The sequence below is a fragment of the Thunnus thynnus genome, chromosome 19 (genome assembly GCF_963924715.1).
Source record: "Thunnus thynnus chromosome 19, fThuThy2.1, whole genome shotgun sequence".
In the NCBI taxonomy this organism is placed as follows: Eukaryota; Metazoa; Chordata; class Actinopteri; order Scombriformes; family Scombridae; genus Thunnus; species Thunnus thynnus.
The window spans coordinates 12,319,041-12,327,120 of NC_089535.1; positions in this window are offsets into that span (position 1 = coordinate 12,319,041).

Below are 8,080 nucleotides of genomic sequence, written 5' to 3' on the forward strand. Positions count from 1 at the left end.
GGTGATTGGATGAACCGTCTATCACCGTCTTATCTTGCAAAGCAGCTGGATTCGCGATGCTGATTGGTCCAAACCACTGGTGGTTTGGATACAAGCGCATAACTTGAAGCCTGACAAGATGGATTCTTGTGTGATCTTGTGATATCATGATCTCGCGAATCCAGCTGCCTCGCAAGGTAACCAACCGTGGGAAATAAAGATGCGATGTTCTGGCAGCTTCCATAATGTTAGCGGGGTTAGTGACACGGCATCAAATGGTCTGATGTCTGTCACCTGCAGCATTTGTTACTAAACTACAGTGCACGGGACCAGCTGAAAAAGGTGTTGGTATGTTTCAAGTAGCAGATATGCGATTTCACTTTAGTTTATAGTACAGTTCTGTTGTAATGTGTCACAGATTATCCTCTAAGAAAGTCTAATAAGGGTCTAACAGTGGGAAATAAAGATGCAGTATCCTGGTAGCTTCCATAGCCTAATGTTACTGGGTTTGGATAGTGACATGGCATTAAATGGTCTGATGTCTTAACTGGTATGGGAGTTGAGTGGTGAGTAAGCAAGTATTACTATAGGCTATGTATGTTACTACCTACAAACTCCACGGGACTCGGGAGAACATCCAGGCCATGACGAACGTGTGAATTAGTGACCAGATGTGACCCAATGTGGTATGACTTTGGTTTGCGGTACAGTTTTCTTCTAATGAGCAACAAATGACCCTTTAAGAAAGTGAAACTATGTTCAATAAAGGCCAAATAAATAAATCGTCCTCTGAGCTCTCAGTGTTTTGTCTGACTATTATAAATACTCTGCCCTATATAGTATGGCATTAAATTTGTCTATAATATAGCACTAAATTCATCTAATGTGTTGTCTATTAGGATCTCCTATTTGGTTTCTAATTACTCTTGGTTTCTTGTAAAATGGTGTCTAGGTATAGTATATTTTGGGTCTAATATGGCATTAAATGCGGTTTAGGTGTAAGGTGTCTAATTAGGGTATAACTGTGTTAGTTTATTATCTAATGAAGAACATATTATTTCTAGTTTTTGTCTAATTTTATACAAAGTAAGGCTTATTACGTCTTATTAGTGTACCGTAAAATAAAGTGAGACCAATATGGCTTGCAATTTTCTATATTTTTCTTATTGTCAACAAATCACATGTGCAGAGCACAATTACTTACTAAATACACAATTACTTATGCTAGCCAGATAAACACATTCTGGGCCTGCACTGAGTAAATATTGGTAGTTTCATAACAGCAGGAAGCGAAGAGGGGAGCTTCAATTAAAATCACTGTCTGGGGCCACCAGACTGTCAGGGCCGGCCCTGGAATGACCATGTAGGTTGCTGAAAGCTTCTGCATGAGATACATGTTGGTACTTACTGTAACATCGAGAGGCACTTGGAGCTCAAAAGCAGAAAGGATGAAGCCTGAAAACTGGACCCTGACACCTCATGCTTCAACCCCCCCAACTCACAGAGGAGGTGGAGGAGGACAAGGAGGTGGTAGATGTTTGTATGCCAGGCATCGGGCCATGCGTGTTTGAACCTTTGGAAGCAAAAAGAGCTGCCGATAAAATGATGGTGATGTTGATGTAAACTGACAGCTCCCACACACACACACCTACGCACCTCTGACCCATGTTTCTGCTTCTTCTATTGAGCTTGATGGACCAATTTGGACTCTTTACAGAAAGAGAAAAGGGCAGACATATATTTGGCATGCAACATATAACAGAAGAATGGACCAAGAAAGTAACATGGGAAAAAACTTTAAATCATTAAAATGATTAACAAAAAGTTGGCAGTGGTTTTCATTTTTTGGTGGTGGTGATTTGTTGTTTTGTGCTTTTTTGTATCAGTCTAGTCGAAAAAGTAAAAATGATGCAACTTGTGACACAATATACATGTTTTAAAATATTTTCAAGTTTAGCTAATCAATGTTATTGGTGTTAAATTTAGTTCACCTGCATTATCAATAAAATGACACAGTTCTATTGTCAGTTGCTTAATTTCTCTAAATCATTTATGTATTCCTCTCCTTCCTGTTGACATGTTTTGCACCATATTAATTCTTTCCTTTATGACTTCCATCTGATCTCTGCACACTCTGCTGAATCATCCTGAAAGAACTTTGACTTCTGCTATTCAAGATGAAAACCCTTTGATTGGATGCCAGAGGAACTGACCAGTTTATTCTAGGAAATAAAAAAAAAAGAAAATTCTGAGAACTAAAAAGAAAACTTCACCTGCTTCACCTGCTTTTAATTTATGAACATCACCGGTCTACTTTTAACATAACAGTGTTAAAAGTATCAACTGTATCTTCTTTTCTTATCACTGTGTGGGGAGACAAGAGGAGCCTACATATAACAAAAAACCTCAAAACACAACAAAAGCTATTCATAAAACAGATTCACCCAAAACATGGCCTGTGAGCTGAACCAGGTCTATCTGACAGATTTGGTGGATAGGATGGTGACACCCACTCCACAGGTGGCAGGATGAAAGCAACAGCAGCATGTGGGTGTAACTTAGAGTTGTTGCTTCGTGTATTGTAAGCCTTTGTTCTTCATTGTATTAAAGGTGCAGTATGTAGAATTTAGTGGCATTCAGTGTGAACAGAATTGTCAGAAATGGAATATAATTTGTGCATAACTATGTTTTAATTAGTGGATAGTCACCTGAAAATAAGAATTGTTGTGTTTTTGTTGCCTTTGAATAAGCCCTTTATATCTACATTGGGAGTGGTCCTCTTCAATGGAGGCCGCCATGTTGCACCACCATGTTTCTACAGTAGCCCAGAATGGACAAACCAAACACTGGCTCTAGAGAGGGCCTTTTGCGTTTTTCATGAGTTTTGCGGACACTGTAGGTTCTCCTACATGTTTGGAAGGGGAGGGGTATTCAGTTGGTTGCAATCTGCAACCTCACTTCTGGGTGCCACTAAATCCTATACTGGTCCTTTAAAAGTTATAGTCCTGTACCCTGGACCCCAGCTTCATGAACACCCCTCCAAAAAAAACACCAGGTTAGCAGACATGCACTCACAGAGACAAAATTAAAAATCCAGATTTTAATCAGTGTTGGAGGTGATATTTTTGCAAGCTGTAGAGAGAAGTTGTTTACACAAAAACAGAATTTGCTCAATTATTCACTTTTAATTTGGCAAGAAATTTAAATTAGTCCAAAGTCTGCCGTTATTCTGCTGCACTGCCCTTGATGTGTCTCCTCCTGCTTAAGTTTCTGAGAAGCCCCAGTAATTAACAAGGTGGGAAACCTTGCCAACGGATTTATGTTAATGAATGAGAACCACCCCATCATGTTGTTCTAAGCAGCTATGAGCCCAAGTTTAGGACAATCTCAGAGTTTCATGATTGGACTTTGTGTGAACTTTATTTTCATTTAAAATTAAGGCCTTGTGTTTGTGTACACTCCTTTAGAGATCTTCTATATTATTCCTTCAGGGGTCCACATAAAAAGATGCAGTTTATATTTATGTATGGTGTATATGTGCATTTATTATAATTTACCATATAGGCGACATTCTACCTTAGACCCCTCCCCATTTACAAGCAGTATATAATATTTTTTTTCAGAGTTTGCTCAGAAACAGGTCTATCTGACAGATCTGGTGGATAGGATGGTGTCACCCACCCCACAGGTGGCAGGATGAAAGCAACAACAGCATTGTCACTACCCGGCCTGCACCTGCTGCCTGATCAGTTCTGCACATGTGTGCACATGTGCGAGCAGGTCCGCCATCTTAGACAGCAAGGTATGGGAACAGCACTTGGACATATCACACCCAGAACTGCAGTAAAACCAACAATTTGTTAAGTTTAGTTATAATTATGATTACATTTGCTAATGATTATTTTGGACAGGAGTGCATTGTTGCTGTTGACACTTTCATGCCCATAAAGCTCTTTTGAATTGAACTGAATTGAAATGAACTATTTTTTACTATTTACTATACTTAAAAAAATGCTGGTTTACTGCAGTTCTGGTTGTGGTTTGTCCAAGTGGTGTTGCCGTACATAGCTGTCCAAGATGGCGGACCCACTTGTGCATGCGCGTGCATGTGCAGAACGGATCAGGCAGGCGGTGCGGATCGGGTAGTCACAAGCATGTGGGTGTAACTTAGAGTTATTACTTTGTGTTTTATAAACCATTATTCTTTACTGTATTAAAAGGGATAGTCCTGTACTCTGGACACAAGCCTCATGCACAAACACTCCCCCCCAGAAAAACACCAGGTTAAATTAAAAATCCAGATTTTAATCAGTGTTGGAGGTGATATTTTTGCAAGCTGTAGAGAGAAGTTGTTTACACAAAAACAGAATTTGCTCAATTATTCACTTTTAATTTGGCAAGAAATTTAAATTAGTCCAAAGTCTGCCGTTATTCTGCTGCACTGCCCTTGATGTGTCTCCTCCTGCTTAAGTTTCTGAGAAGCCCCAGTAATTAACAAGGTGGGAAACCTTGCCAACGGATTTATGTTAATGAATGAGAACCACCCCATCATGTTGTTCGACGCCGCTATGAGCCCAAGTTTAGGACAATCTCAGAGTTTCATGATTGAACTTTGTGTGAACTTTATTTTCATTAAAACTTAAGGCCTTGTGTTTGTGTTCACTCTTTAATAGCTTTAGAGCTATTATAATTTATCATATAGTTGACATTCTACTTTAGACCCCTCCCCATTTACAAGCAGTATATAAAAATTTTCAGATTTTGTTATCTTCACATGGAGGCAAGCCAGTTGTTTCCGCCTGTTTCCAGTCTTTATGCTAAGCTCAGCTAACTGGCTGCTGGCTATAGCTTCATATTGAATGGACAAATATGAATAAGTATTATTGAATAATATTCCCCAAAATGACAAACTATTCCTTTAAGAAAACCCTAACCTAAAAGAAGAAATCACCTTTCTTCTCAATATGAAGAAGAGGGTTTTCCATGGTAGGACTTTGGACAAGATAAGGCCGTGCTGAGCGAATTGAAGATGTCTTTGGCAGGCAGTAGTGGAAGAAGTAGTCAGATCCTTTACTCAAGTAAAATTACCAATACAGCAATATAAAAATATTCAATTACAAGTAAAAGTCCTGCATGAAAAATCCTACTTAAGTAAAAGTACATAAGTATCAGCAGCAAAATGTAGTTAAAGTATTAAAGTAACTGTTACTCATTTCATCCCTCTGACTGATATATTATTATGTATGACATCATTAGATTATTAATACTGAAGCATCAGTGTTAGAGCAGCATGTTACTGTTGTAGCTGCTGGAGGTGGAGCTAGTTTGAACTACTTTATATACAGTTAGTTAGTTTAGTCCAGTGGTTCCCAACCCAGGGGTCAGGCCCCTCCAAAGGGTAACCAGTTAAATCAGAGGGGTCATGAGATGATAAATGGGAGAGGAAAAAAGAAAAAACAAAGTTCTGATACACAAATCTGTTTTCAGTTTTTGGACTTTTTCTCTAATTGATTATTGGTGAAATATTGAATCATTTGAACATTTATTGAAATGAAACCATGTGAGAAGTTTAGAGGGAAAAATCACTATTTGGTGGATCTGTTAACACCTCATAAACATCTGAAATGTGACCCCAACTACACACTGCTTTTTGTAAGACATCAAAAGCCAAAAAGGTTGGAAACCACTGGTTTCATCTTTAATAATGTGTTGTATTTTAAAAGCTTGTTATATTATCTATTGTGTCAAATCTTCATCTGAAAAGTAACTAAAGCTGTCAAATAAATGAAGTGGAATAGAAAGTACAATATTTCCCTTTGAAATGCAGTGGAGTGGAAGTATAAAGTGGCATAAAATGGAAATACACAAGTAAAGTACAAGTACCTCAAAATTGTACTTAAGTACAGTACTCGAGTAAATGTACTTAGTTACTTTCCATCACTTTTGGCAGGACTGACAAAATTCTGCAGAAAAAGAAGGTAGAAGGTTTGTGGCACCGACATCTCATTTAATCAACTCTTTTAAGAAGTTTACCCCTCAGAATGAACAACTGAAGTACTCATATACTGCCATGACCTGGAATTGCAGTACTTCATTATGAGCGGACTGTAAGTACACTTTGTGGCCTGTTCATAATGAGAGCATGTTTCAAAAATTAAGATAATCAGAGTTTGGGAGTCTATATTTAGGGTTTAATAATCTGTGCTCTCAGAGGTAAGAACAGTACATTTTGGTTTAACAATACACAACCTCAAGTATCTATTTCCTGAAATAACCAGACTTTGTGAAGTACTATTCAAGTCGAACCAAAAAACAAGGATCTTGAGCTACACAGAGTGAAAAGTATAATGGTGCACATTTAACATCAGCTTCTCTTGTGACTCAGTTCAGATGATATTTTGACTGAGCAAATTTGCTCAAGCAATTTTGTTTATCCACAAGAGAATTCATAATGTACTTCTCAAGATACTGCAAGGGACAGGATACAAAATGATCAAACCTCTGCTGGGTGTGTACATCTGTAAACAATCGCTGTGTCCTTATGGCTGCATTGACTCTAAGATCCTGCAAAAGACAAAACTAGAAAAGAAGGCAGGGCTATTGTAATCTCAACACACCTTGATACATGCTAAATCTTAATTTAACTGGTTCGAACCATAATCTATTGACAATTATTTTCAACTTTTCATTGCTTGGGAAATTTGGAATGAATTGTCCTGAAAGCTCAGGTTTAAATCAACAATTCTAATACAAACCAGCCATGAGTTCTCATACTTATATCCTGTATTGTATCCTGTAGTTTATGACTCCTTTAGGACAGAAACCCCCCCCATGTGATGCCTTGATGGCATAGTTTGCATAGGAAGTGCAAATATTTTCTCTCCAGATAACATAATCGTAGCTGGATTTTCACCTCACAGAAACAAATGTGGGATTTCTGCTCCTGGTTCCTTCTATGTGGAGTCTCCTCATGTTTGTGTTGATCTACTTTAAAGGGGACAAAGCATGCTTTTTGTAATTTTCTGTTATTTTTATACTGTTATGATGTCAGATGTCTATGTTAAACATAGTTAAAGGTCAAAAACTTGAGGTGAATGTATGTAAAAATGCTCCCTGGAAGTAAAAAGCCAAGGGGCCCCTCAGTTTACCCTCCTCCCACTTCTTTCTTCTTTCTTTTTAAGTCGCGAATGACTGTATACCCTCAAATGCCCCTATGTTGCAACACTTACAGTTAAAAGATGCAGGTTTTCTGTGAATCACAGAGAACCTGCTGCATCTTGTTTATGTTCATGTCAACAGCAACAGTGAACACAACAGTTGTGAGTGCTGTGCCAAAGCTTTGGGTCCATCCTGTAAGTCCTGTTTGAGCCGAGCCCCGCATATTTTTTGTCCTTAAAACTGGTATTTTAATATAACAGAGTGGAACTTAACGTGGAGCAACGGGGGGAGGGGGACAAATATGGTGCTGCACATAACAAGACACATACAGTAAAGTATGCAGTAAAGTTTCCAGGTTTTCATGCTTTTCTCCACATTTCAGCACAGATATAATGAAAACTGCAGAGAGCAAAAAAAGCCCCAAATTCCGTGGCTTTAATTAACAGAGATGTGTACACAGAGCTCTCCACAATCACAAACCAACTTCCATGTATTTTCCTTCTTTTACTTCTCTAGTATTTCACATCTATAACATAATCTACTGAAATGTCCATCAGAATAGGCTACAGCTATTGAAGTGACTCAGGCAGGTCTGAAATGTGTTAAATTAATGTCTGAATCTTACAATAATGTCTTCCAGGTGTCACCGAACGTATCCAGGATTTTGCAGAAACATCAGTACTGATGTTCTGTTTGCTGTCCACAGCTGGTTGTGTGTCAGATTCTTTCCTTTGAGTTTATTAAATACCTGCAGCATCACGCAGCAGCTGAAACAAAGGATCGGTCAGGATGTGAAGTTAATTAATGTTCTGTATTCTGCTATCCATCACCACCACTGACTGTATGTAAAGAAGTCAGCTGTTACACACAGATTCCAGCTTTATAAGGTGGAATTGTTTATAGTAAAGCAGCTTTTATGGATCAATCCTGAGCTGTCAAGATA